The sequence below is a fragment of the Rhamphochromis longiceps genome, linkage group LG4 (genome assembly GCF_057381845.1).
Source record: "Rhamphochromis longiceps isolate RC_006_pf linkage group LG4, R_longiceps_female_GT1.1, whole genome shotgun sequence".
In the NCBI taxonomy this organism is placed as follows: domain Eukaryota; kingdom Metazoa; phylum Chordata; class Actinopteri; order Cichliformes; family Cichlidae; genus Rhamphochromis; species Rhamphochromis longiceps.
In genome coordinates, this window is record NC_140560.1 from 35,496,742 (window position 1) to 35,510,230 (window position 13,489).

Consider the following 13,489-nt stretch of genomic DNA (forward strand, 5'->3'; position numbering starts at 1 on the left):
AACTAAAACCTTATTGACTTCTGGAGACAATTTCATATTAATTGGATGCCTCTTCTTCCTCACTGCCTACTTCTTTGTTTTTTTTCCCCCCAAGCTGCAGACAAACACCGTGCTGGTGTAGTGGATTAGCATCAACCGCAGCACCAACTCGAATGTAAGAAACACCACCTTCATTGCTGGCGTTGGGGCAGACGACGGTGGTGACAGCGGAGGAGGGGGATGAGAATCAAAGGGGAGTCTGAGCAGCTTTGAAGCAGTCTATGAGGAGCAACTCAAAAGGCGCAAAGGGGGAATCGATGTTGGAGCGATAAGATAAGGCACATGCTGATGGGGAAATATCCTCCGGGTTTAGGCACAGTAGCACAGAAGCAAGGCGGACAGGGTTTCCTGGTGACGCCGCAGCACGGGCACGATGGGAATTGATGTGAATCTCGTCGGACGCCGCCACCTTTCTCGAACGCACAGTCCATTTCATCTTCCATCTCAGTATTCAGCATATGTCTTCCTCCCTCTTTGTCTCCCGCTCTCCCTCCCTCGTTTTATCTGTGCGCCGGCCACAAATTTATCCCTTATTTTCTATCCAGGAGTGGAGGGGAAAGTTGTAAAGCTAATTAAGGAGTGTGGATGCGGCAGCTCGACAGATGTGCATTGAGATGGGTGCTATTGAGTAGCGGGGATAATGGTGGGCAGCGGGGTTGTGTTGGAGGGAGCTCCTACCTGGGCGTGCATGTTAATCAGTGTGCCTGTCTGTTGAGAGCCGGGGAATTAAGGGGGAAGGGAAGCGTGTCGCCAGCCTCCAGTGAAGAGACAAGGCAGGCAAGCTGATTAAGAGCACAAATTTGCCAGTTTGGTCAGACAGGGAGATATGTGTACGGAGGAGGAAAAGGGCAAGAAAAGTGTGTATTGATTAACAGTGCCGGTGGTGGTGGAATTCAGGGGGAAAAAAAGTGGGAAGAAATCTACCTACCATTGTCAAACTAAATATTTCTCAACTCTTGAAGGCATCAAAAGACTTCAAAGGTGTAAAACATCACAAAATGACCACAGCATATATGCAGGGAGGCTGCGACGGTCGTTTGGAAATGTTAATAACTTCAAAATTTCTCCTCCCAGTGCTGAGATTTTTGCTTATGAAAACTCTTTGACAGCACTATGAACTAAAACAGGGACCCTGATGAATTACATGACATTCAGTCTCCTTCCCATCCACGTGCACTTTCAGCTGCTCAACGACAGAGGACAGAGCTCCAGCGTGAGAATGCAGGATTCCAGTCATGAAACGAGACACGACAAAGACTTTTTATTCTATTTTATTTTACATCAAAAGGCAGGAATTTCTTTCCCGTCTCTGACAGAAAACCACCGATATGTCATTCATATAAATCATTGCATATTTTTACACAAAAAAACGTCCTGCCTGGGATTTTAATTAGCCAGTGCCAATCATCATCTCGGTCTACCTTCTACTGCATCTGAGATCTCCTGCAGTATGTTGTGCAATCACGTCAAATATTCATAGGCAGGGTTCGTAATCGTGGTAATATATCTGGGTAAAGAAAAAGGGCACTGTTGCAGTCACAGTGATGCTGAGAGACATCAACATTTACATGCATATTTGATGTCAAAAAACAAGTAGTTCTGCATGTCATTTATGAAGCAACAACGGCAAACGCTCGCTGCTTTCAGCTACTTATCTTTTTCATGTTGTTCAGGTAAACCAGGACATTTTAAAGTTGGGTTAGAGAGAGAAAATTGAGAGCGAGTCCTCCACCGAGGCCAATCCAGTGCCCTATCTCACAGTTTTAGAGGGAAGTCACCCAGATCTCCACCAAATCTTAATGGCTTCTTCCCTTCCCCGCGCTCTAACGCTCCACCCGGTTTCAGCTTGGTAGATTTTGCTCACACAGAGGTGGACAGATAGCCAAACAAAGGCACTTGTCTCATGCAGTACCATCACCTTGGCAGGTAAATACAGAAGGAAATATTAGGTCAGGCCATAGCTTTAAAAACCTGTCACAGAGAATAACCGTACAGTTAGTTGATCACAAGTTAGCAGTGCTTTAAAGAAGTAGAATCCATTAATCCAGCCATAAATTTCCTTCCACCTATCCAGAGTCCCAGCTGTCATAGATTGAGGGGGTGGGGACACCCTGAACAGACCGTCAGTGGAGCACGGGCTAACGCACACACGTTCATGCTTACATTAAACCTACAGCCAATTTAGAGACACCTGTTAACCCCATGCATGTCTTCAGACACAGAGAGATGATGCAAACTGCAGTTGGAGCCCAGCACCTTCCTGCCGTGAGGAGATGGTGCTAACCACTGCACCAGTGTGCCACCTAACCCGCCCGCTTTTCAAAATCAAAGCGTGAGCAGTCCACCTTAACAATGTTTCACAGTTAAAGCTTCAGGGGGATAAACACATCATATAAAGGCTGCACAAGTTTGCAGTTGTTATTTAATTACTTTGCACATAAAGTCATTATTTTTATTAAGTATTGATGTTCTATCTGTGCCTTTTACTGTGATGGGAACACTGCACTTTCTGAATAAGTCTGAAGCAAAACTGAAGGCTGCTTGGGGGGGCGGGGGGAGAAAATGGTGTAATGATTTGGTTTAGTGACAGCTTGTGAACAGCTCAAAAGTTTTCCACACTTGAGCGAATAATAATTCACTCCTATAGATGGATTCAAAGCTTTATGCTTTCTTGCCCAGATATATGCACGTTTTTAATTAGAATTATCTCCCTTTTCACCAGCACAGCCTGATCTAATTTCTGCGTAATTGTTGTTATTTACACAGTAAAGCTTTACGGGTATTTATCGACATTTCCTTTCCCAGAGCTCAGTGCCTGCCGTTGATAATGAGTGGGGAAATTATTTTCAACACTCAGACATTATCTGTGTGTTCAAGTAGTCTTCCTTTTAATATGCTAATGCGGCTGATATAATCAGCTGGTAATTGTAAAACACTTCAAGTACAACACATTTTGTGGCACTCTCTCCTGAATGAAGAAATCACAGGCACAGTGAGCGGCGCAGAGCTGTGGTTGGATGTGCAGGGAGCACCCGCGATCCTACATGGCCCAAATCCAAATCACACAAATACTCCTATAGAAATGCGTAGGCCGCGTCGCCGTGTTGGCGATACAATCGCCACCTCCGACTTTACTTTCTCATCTGGCTTTCTTTATTCTTAAAAATCCACCTTTGATTACCATTGATCCTCCCATAGAGCTGGCTCATACCTTCTATTTATGTCACAACATCTTAAATGAATCTTTTTTTTTATTGTGTCTTAACGGGAATGATGAAAGAAGTGTTCTCCCCATGTCCTCCGGGGATGTTAGTGCTTTTCTGCTGGAGAGGATGGGATCCTGACTTTGTTTTTCTCCTTCAGCTGTTATTTCCCTGAAGAGAAGAAGGGGAGCTATGAGTGATCGACTCTGCCTTTATTCTCCAAGTTTTCAGGGGATTTGAAGTTATTGAAAGTCTGGGGATGGGTGACAGCTCTGAGATGTCTGTGTGATGCCTATCAGGCATGCGCCGGCCACTCCGTGTGTTCGCCTGCACCCATGCGTCACCCAGCCTGTGAGGAAGAGGGCACGGGGTCCATGTTCTCCAATACATGGTATTCTTGTGGCCAATCATTTCTGCTCACACATGACATCTCTCCCAGATTGATTTCATTCAACTGTAGAGGGCGGCAAGATCAAACAAATGTTGTTTGAAATAGCAGCGACAGTGCCGTGAGGGGGGTGGGGTCAGAGGTGGGAGGGTGCTTGCTCGAAAGATGAAATGATGGATGGAAATGGAGAGAGAGGGAATCAGTCACCCAGTCAGCACCATGCCATGTGGTGATGTGGAGTAGCAGGAGAAGGTGCTACTCCATAAACCAACAATCCTTTCATAAACTGCTCCTTTTCACAGCGAGGTGGGTGGCGGGCGGGGCGGGAGGGACGGTCCTATTCCTTCACGATGCCTTTGAGTACCCATGCAAGGAATAATGGATGCGTAATATGGAACGACAGCTTGCAGAGTACTATCATTAATGTTGTAATTCACTTTTAGTGTTTCTACTATTGCGCTGCAACAGGAGGCACAGATGTCACCTGAATCTGCTCCTTCTAGCAGCCAGAGCGCGCCCGCTTTTCACCAGCTGTCTTGGAATGCACCCTGCCAGCCCCCCCCTGTGTGGCCAAATGTGTGCACGGGAGTGTGTGCTACGCGTGGCCCTCGCTTTGCCTTTTGAATACAAGTCAGGGTTTTTCTGCACAGACTTGTTTTTGTTACGTCGGTGCATTTAGCATTTTTGGTCCTGAAATCGTTATAAGAGTTTACAGTTTGAGTTTGAGGATAATTAATCATTTTTGTATGTTCTCTCGGGTATGGAGGGGTTTGCTCTTTTCTCATTTCTTTCTCTAATTGAGGTTATAAGATGCATGCAATGAGTTTTCACTGAACCAGAACGTTTCGCGATCCAGCCTGCTCTCGTTCCCAGGGTGTAAAATAGTGCTGTTTTGTCAAAGCCGCTGGCATCTCGCAGACAGGCACAAGGTGTCCTTTGGCGCCGGTGCCGTGACGCACCGGGTTTATGGCAATAGTTAGATGCTCCTCACTTCCCCTGTAAAGCGGCCCTTAGCTTCACATTTAAAGACACTATAAGCGTCATTTTTTTCAGCGTGCAGGATTAATATTGTGAACCAAAAAAAGTAGTTTTTAGCGCCTTAGCAGAGCCAAGCAGTGAATGAAGACGAGGGAAAAATGTGAATGACAAGGAGACTAATGACAGAGAGCTGCTAAACTGGACACAAGCTGTTATCACTTATTATTTAATTGCTTCCAGGATAACTCGTATCTCTGTGACAGAACGGAGGTATTTGATGGTGTCGGGATGCACAGTCCCACCAGTGAACTGTATTTCCTCAAGGTGGGCTAGGTCGTTTATAATATAAGCTACTGTCTTTGTGGTTTGTTTGTGCTTGTTTTTCCATCTTTGTGGTGATTTTGTTCATCTTAAATGACAGGAAATATTTTCACACAGCTCGAACAATATTAGGAGTGTACAACTATTAGTAATAAGAATAATATGGCAAGTTTATATTAATACCTTTGTATTTTTTTGTTTTGTGTTCAGGCCTTGATTATTGTGGATGTTTAATATGGGTGGGTGTCACGGTCCTGGGTCTGGTTTGATTATTTAATGTTCTGTCATTTAGTGGTTTCTCGTGGTTTAGTCTGTATTTTTAGCTCATGTAGTTATCCTTCGGTATTTTGGGTGATTTCTAGTCTTTGGGTGTTGTTAATATGCCTCCCCTGTGTGCTGCGTTACGTCTAGTCATCCTGGTTTCTACGTTCATGTGTTTCCTGTTTTATTTTGACAGTCCCGTGTTAGAGTGTTGTGTTTTGCTTCCTCCCTGTCTCATGCATCAGATTAGGTTCAGCTGTGTTTCCCTTTTGTTACGTTTTCCCTCATTACCCTCCGTTTTCATTGTGTGTGTTTTCCTTTGCTCCTCGTGGGGTTGTCTGCGTGTCCTCTGCCCCCACCACTCCACATGTTTCCAGGTTTCAGGTGATATGTAATGCTTAGTTTACCCGGGTTTAGGTTTTTGTTTCTCTCAGTCTAAATTTGCTTTTGTTTATAGCTTTGTGCAGGCTCACTTTTCGTCCTTCAGCTCACTCTGCCGCCGTCTTCTGACGCTGTCTCCCTCAGCAGACGTGACAGTGGGCTTTTCAGTTTTTTTGGATGGCACTACAGCAGTGTTAGGATTTAGCTATCGATGCCATCGCCTCCAGCCCGGCTTCCTTTTCATCACGGTCATTAAACTGTTAAAAACTGCGTTCCTGCAAGCGTGCATTTCAAAAAGCTGATATTTAGTGGTGGGCGGATCAATCCAAATATCGATTGTATCGATACCAAGTCTGCATCGGTATCGGATCGATACTAGCCTGGAGAGATCGCTTCTTTACTTCAAGTGCCGCTCTTGTTTGCAATGCTGTGGTTTCGGTGACAACGAAACAGCCAGGGCGCCGGACTCGCCGCTCCTGTGTCGGCGCAGAGCAGGCACACTTTGCTCCCCCCTCCCCTTGTGTTTAGATGTTGCGCCGTCACATGACTCAGAGGCTTTGAAGGTTGTTAAGTTGTTTACATATTATTTATATTTTCACCAGTTGTTTTTGTTGTTGAGAATTTTAATTGTAATTTTTGTATTATAGTTTCTCAACAGTACTTGTTTGTTTTAATTTCTTTACTGGTTTGCGTGCACTTTTTATTTCAGATTTTTCTAATAAAAATTGATATCATTCATTTTCTATTTAATTATAAACTTTGTCCTAATTATGTCCTGGGTTTTAACTATTTAATAATAAAAAGGAAACATCACAAAAATCACTCAAGGTCATGAAAATTAATTGAGTTTTAGCAATTCAATGGCACATCCACCTTATTTATTGACGGGTATCGGTATCGGCATCGGTATCGGCGATATTGGCCCATATTTACTCGGATCGATACCAAAATATGCAGTATCGCACACCACTACTGATATTGTCTCATAATTCAGGATGGGCCACATGGACAGTCAACGTAAAGTTATATTTAGCAGTAATGAACTGCTTGTAGAGCACTATGAGCGCTAAAATAACAGAATCATTACAATGAAACGGCTGATTATTATGCATCGAGTTTATATTATACACAGCACAGTGCTGTTGTTGTAGCAGGACACAGTGTAAAGCTACAGTGAGAGCGGTGTCTTTGTGCAGAAGTCTGTCAATCTGCAAACTGTCTCGTTTATGCCTTTTTTCATGCACCTTCACTAATCTCTCTGTGTGCTTCTGTGCACTGGTGTTTTTCCCTTCCTAACCTACCTTACGTACTTCATAAGCACAGACATATATTTTTTTGTTGTTGTTGTCGTTTCAAAAATCCCATTTATTTATTTACAAAAGGCTAAATAAATAAGCAATAATATGGATTTCATAGATATCCAGGTTCTAATTGAAAAAGGTGTGATTAGCATATTGTTTGTGTCTCATGCTTTACAGCAGGCCTGTTTGTGTTGTACAGGGACCTTTATGGAAATGAGCTCTGTGGGGTTAAAAAAAACGGAAAGAAAAGAAATCAACAGAAATGTAACCTATTTCTTTAAAAGGGGCACAAATTTACTGTGAAGATCATCCTGGCAAAACCACAGAGGAAAATGTCAGGAAGGGAGAAAAAAAAAGGGTTGGAAGAGAAAATAGCTGACTGACTCTGTAAGTGAAGCTAAGCTCAAAATGAAAAATGTTCATTATATGCCCGTCAAGGTGAAAGGAAGCCATCTCCTCACCGCTGCAGTTAAAATGTCGACCTCTCCTTCCGCGAGGGCGAAAAGAGGAGAAATGTAAAAACTGCTGCTCTTTGTGCGATCGTGCGTGCGCGCGCACACGTGTGAGTGACTGATCCGAGCTTAATTTCAGACAAGGGCAGCGATGTTAATGCCGCTGCTCAGTAAAATGACCCTTCCATCCATTTCTTCATACATTTTACAGCACTCAGTCGTCACATTTTCCCCTTGTCAGCAGTGTTTGTGTATCGTTGTTGTTTTGCGCGTGACCTCTGCGACTAGCGCAGCGCCCTCTCGGACCTCCGCTTGTCTCTCCGTATGTACCTGCTCATGTTAAGGCTGTTAAATTGCGCTCAGGATGCATTTTATTCAGCTGCGAGGCAGAACGTTATGGCCGACCTCTTCAGGTCACGGATGCCGTCCCCTGTGCCTCATTACTGACAATTTATATCATCTAACGTTCCTTAAAACGCTCGCCGTGTTGGCTTAGCGCTGCGGCCGTCACATGCTACAAATTCTGCAAAAACAGAGCGGCGAGTGGGAGCTGAGCAGCTGACCACGTTTTTGACAAACATTTCAGAAACAACCTCCGTGGCCTGACTACAAATGAGCCGAAGCCTCGCGGTTGTATTTGTTGGGTTGTGCTGCTCGAGCCAAGGCCCATTACAATTTTCACAAGGAATCGATGCCAGCGTGGCCACCCTCAACTATGTGTTATGGATTACAAGCTAACCTTCCACCTCACTGTCTTATTTCCTGCAGCAGCGTTGGATCTTTTTAAGGATGCGAACAGCTGCATTAAAGTTCAGCCGGTCTGTGCAGATGCCGAGTGCAGATACTTTATCCCATCCTTAGCAACCTCTCGTTCTTCTTCTTTTTACAGCCGATCATTTGGTGAGGAAAGTTTGTGGGGAAATGTGGAAATATTCTGTTTCTCGAGTGTGTGTGCATCTGAATCCTCAGAGCTCAGAGAAATGTTGCAAAATTATCACGAGCACGCCTCGCTTTGTCATTCCCTCTTTTGTTTGTTGTCCGTGGGATAGAGGAAGGTAAACAACATATCAATCCCACATTATTTACCATTAATTTTCTAAATAAAAACCTGCGACTTTAAACAGTTCTAAGAGGAAAGAGTCAGCTACATGTTTCATATTTTCATGTTAAGTGGGTACATTGGTCTTGGGGCTGAGAGCCAAAGGCAGAATAGGAAAGCTGTGATGATTTATTTATTAATTTCTTTTAGTTTATTTATTCGAACTGGTAGCAAAGCAATTAACTCCACCCAGAGCAATTAAGCTTTTCTGACCTTTCTCTGGTTAGTTATGGGTCCATATAAAGTAAAAGGACAATAACTGAGCAGCATCTGCACACGCATTATTTCTACACAAGCTTCAGTTACATTTATGGGCTCAAATATAAAGGATGTTACCAATGATCACCAGATCTAACTGTGCCTGTTTATTTTGTTGCAGAAAGCGACTGGTATAACGAGTGGACTTCTGTTGTGCAACAACAAGTGATTTCTCCTCTTACCGACACCTCCGAGCTCCACCCTCTTTGACAGGTAGGATGATTTCTTGAACACAAATGCAACATTTTCACATGTGTAGCAAACAAAAGATGCAAAGCTATATTTAGGCATAAAATGGATTATATGCCGCTGTCATCATCTGGAAATTAATCAGAAAATATACAATAAAGGAAAAAGAATGAGCGTTTGTGCCTTAAAGTTACATTTGCTCATGGGGAACCAAATCTGGAAAGTAAAGGTCGTCATTTGTTAAAATTAATAAATCATAGAAATGTTCTTCGGAACGCCACCTTTATAATTTCTCATTACGTAACACATGTTTTCATTAAAAACACTCTCGCAGGTCTCCAAGTGCTATATTGACTTAAGTCACAAGCCAGTGGACAGCGAAGAACCATTTTTCTTCTTTTGCCATTTCGCGTAATGAGCCACCGTTTCCATGTTCTGTTAAAAAAACAAAACAACCTTTCTCTCGCCGGCTTGTGCAATACTCAGACGCTTAAAAGACATCCGAACAAACTCATTGGAATGATAATGTAGTTTGTGTCTGCACTTATGGTGAATATGTCGAAGCATGTCTGCGTTGCATCAAAGGCGTTGTCGTAATTTTCTTTTCAAGGGGAACTTGAAAGAGGAGTCGGGAAGAAAGTGGCGTCGGTTTCTTGTTTTCTCCTACAAGGCAGCTGGTTCAAAAGTAACCTCCTGCTTTCTGAGGGGAGAGTGGGATGATTCAGCAGGAACCCAACAGCCCATCTGACTGATTCACATTTAAACATAAACAGAAATATGGCTGCTCCAGGGAGCTCCGCAGAGGAATGGAAAGTAGCCCCAAATTTCACAGCGGCAAATCAAACGTCTTTTTATTTAACTCTTCCTTTCTGTTTTCCCTTCCTCTGCGGCTCCCCGTAGCATTGTGCACACATAACGGCACCTACTGATTGGACTTATTTGAAGCACGTACCTTGACAAAAAATGGAGAAGAGGAGATTTTCCCGTGTCACAAAGAGATTGAATGTGGTTCTCCAGAAGAGGAGGGCCTGAGAGGATTATATGGCTCAGTGGGCGCTGTATTGTGCGGGGAGTGGATACAGCAGGTACCCACCGAATCCCAGCCAAGAGACAGACACAGTGTTGCTAGGGATAATGTTGCCTCCCAGCAATTAAACTCTGGAGGTTTTGGAGTGGTTTAGGAGGAAGCTTGTTAAATTATCCCATCGCTTCTTTCCCCTCTCTCTCTCTCAGCCGCTCTGCCTCCCTGTTAAACACATTTCTTCCCCTTTTTGCTGTTTCGCTGGATGAAATCCTGAGAACTATAGGGGGAGTCATTTAGCCTTCAGTACTTTACGCTTAATTGAATTCGTTCCCTTTGGTTCTTTGTGTCTTTTTCAACCACAAATCGAACGCACGCAAATTTAGACTCAAAGTAAAAACGCGCACGCATCGTCACTCGGGGGTGGAGCATCTTTAAAAACGCTTTTGAACACGTTTGAGCCGCGTTTGATGCCTTTATGTTATTAATAGAGTCGGAGGAGGTTCGCGTTTTGACGTCGCGTTCTGTTTAACGGTTTTCTGTTTAATTGTTTCGTGTGACAGCACGGGAAAAAGTTTGAGAACAAAATGATTATGTTGGTTTCTCATTACTGCAGAATGCATGAGGTCATCAGTACAATATGCCTCCACTTTGCTTCATTAAACTGGTTCATTTAGCCTTTGGTTAAGTACATGTAAAACTTTGTGCTTGTTAGTCCACAGTATTATTTTTGTGTGTATACATCATTAGACGACAGCCTAAACTTTAAGCCCATAGCCGTGGTTTTAAATAACAATTTAACGCAGATACTGATGGTTTTATGTCTTTGACTGGACATCTGCGCATTTGTTGTACTTGAGTGCAGCTACATATGAAGGTATCTACACCTCAAAGGAAGCCATCTTTCTGCTAAAACGACTGTTTTAATACAGTTTCTTTTAAAAGAAAAATAACGTAACACCGCCATTCCTATCTCTATCTCTGCCACGCACACACCGCTCTTGTCACTTTTATTGTAAGCAAAGTTACACCGGTTCCCCGACATCGTGCCGCACTCACTTTTTCTTTACTTTGCCTTTGAGTTCAACCTCCATAAAACTCCTGCCTTGGTTCTGGTTTTATGTGAAAGGCGGTGCTCACTAACTTTGACCACTGTCCCCGTCCTCGGGCAAACAAACAGCCCATTTCAAAGGTGAAAGTCCGTGGCGTTCTTCTTGAAAAAAACCCATCTCTCATTTATTTCCAAATGTGACACTGTGCTTCCTAATACCCTTGGGACTTTTGTGTCCGTAGTTCCGGGTCGGTTCCCAACAGCACAGCAGTGCTGCGTTAACCTCTTTTCCATACCCCGACACACACACACACACACACACACACGCCGGCGTCAAAGTAACCGTGGGTAGTAGAGCCCCAAAGCTTCGTCGTCCAGGACAAATTGGTAGCAAGCGGCTCATTTACTCGGAGCCGTCATGAATGGACTGTGCCATGACTGTGTAAACAAGTGCAAAGACTCCCAAGGGCATTCCTGCATAAATAATGACTCCAAGAGATGTTTGCCATTTGTACCACTCACCGGTTGCAGACATGGGTCAGCTAGTCTCCTCTGCGGGGAGTCTTCAGTAAACAACAGCCGCTGTGTCCATTAACGACTGTGTGGAAAGTTTACCTGGTCATAGGTGCAAAGGCTGATCTCCCGGGTGGAAGGATGCGGGGAATGTGTTTGGCTTCTTCCTCTTTCGCTCTGGTAGCGTTTGGAGCCTCACAGGCTTCCTGCTTTGGTCTTTAGTATATGTTTACAAGTGTTCTTCGTTAATGTTAATATTTAGTTGGTTTGCAATCACATTGATTTCACAGAATAGGAAGAGACAAGTCTGTGGAACTAAAGTTTGACTCAAAAGTAGTTACGTTGTCCTGCGGGCATTTGAGGGCTTGTGTTTTGTCATTCTGCCGGAGTAGAGGTTTTGGTGGCAGGTGAGGAGTCACAACACCTCACATCTCCTGTCACTTTTACTGAGCGCTGGCTCGTCTACAGTCAAACAACACATGAAGCTGAGCACAAGCGCCATTTATGTTTTCAGTTTTGATCGTCTCTGAAAACTTGCTGAATTGTGGGAGCTTCGTGTTCATTTCCAACAAGTAGTTTTCAAGGTTTCTGGAAAGAGATTGAAAGAGCGTTTGGTACAATTGGTGCTCCTGATTTTCAGAAGTATTATCTTCAGGATCTAGACCGAAGGAGTCAACACTCTGAGTTTGATTAAACCGGTCGAAACATTGTCTGCGCACCTGAGGTTGACATTAGAGGACGAGGTATTGTGGCTGTTAGCAGTGCTTTCATTATCGTCTTATTTTTGATTAAGCCTTTCAGGTGCAGCCTTGGTGTGATTGTAAATTCCTGTTGCTATGACTAAACAGCTAAATGAACCAGTTCATATTCACTTTGGAGAAATTGGAAAAATTAGAGCAAAAGGCATTTCTTCCGTTTCCAAGGACGCTCTTTAATATGTAAGTCAAATATAATAAGTCAACAATAATAAGTGAAAAATGTAACAGTGTTCAGTTATTGTCCCCTGTTGCCGTACTGAGACTGCTCATTACTGTACACGTTATTAAACCAAATAATTAGAAGGATTAAAATGCTGTGATCCTTGTTTAGAGTAAGATAAGGAGGGAAGAACATGCTGTTACCCAAATCAAACCGGTTTATCCTCCACCTCTCGAATGCAGCTCGCCTGGGTTAGGTGTCGATTGCTGGAAGTACATCATGCTAAGCTCTACTCTGAAATGAATGCAGCAGTATTAGGTGACACCGTGCTGCCATTTAGAATGTCACATTTATAATTCTAACCTTTACACACATTAAGCATTTACCATTTGCTTGTAAAACATCTTATAAAGAACACTGGTCAATTTATTCCAGTCATTCCTCAACTACTGTTGTTGTAACTGAGAATCCCTCTTTCTCTCTCTCTCTCAATATATATGTATGTAGTATATACACAAAGCAAAAAACCGATGTTGCTGTTTATTAGGTGAATGATGTGCTGAATTTGCATTTTTAAAACCCAATTTTGAAGCTCTATACTTCTCTGAGACGTCAGAAATTAATCAAGCATAACATTCATCTACTTAAATTAAATTTTTCAGTGCAGGATGTAAGGAAATAACTGTAATTTTGCATCTTAATTAAAAAATATATATATATATGTTGTACTATGTTTTCTGCTTTTTTGTAATACTGTAAATTTGAAATGCATACTGGTGGATCAGCCATTATGGATATTAAAAAATGCTTTGGGTAATTACCAATATTGTTCATTTATTGCAGTTTTTGCATAAACGACATAAACAGCCTCTCTAACCTTGATGAATGCTTTACAGCCATTAATAACTGAATGTTTTTACATTTTCTCCCTGTTAATCCTGGCAAAGCTGAGGTTCCTGTGTTTGGTCTTGAGAGCATCAGTCATTACATCACCTCCCTCACCAACAGCAAGAACCTTATTTTTGTTATTTTTGACCAAAAATTAAGTTTTGCATCTGGCGTCTCAAAGTGCATTAAATCTTGTTTCCTGCAGCTAAGAAACATTTAAAAAAAAAT

At 42.9% G+C, this 13,489-nt stretch overlaps 1 protein-coding gene across 1 annotated transcript in view; it reads left to right on the plus strand.

Moving 5' to 3' along the window:
• The first annotated feature begins 7,666 nt into the window (after nt 1–7,666).
• The window catches only part of LOC146672215 (RNA binding protein fox-1 homolog 3-like), a 328,681-nt gene continuing 322,858 nt past the window's right edge, over nt 7,667–13,489 (plus strand). The window contains exons 1-2 of the mRNA XM_085404746.1: nt 7,667–8,224; nt 8,803–8,894. The gene's annotated coding sequence lies outside the window, so the exon portion shown is untranslated. The remainder of the gene's footprint in view (nt 8,225–8,802; nt 8,895–13,489) is intronic.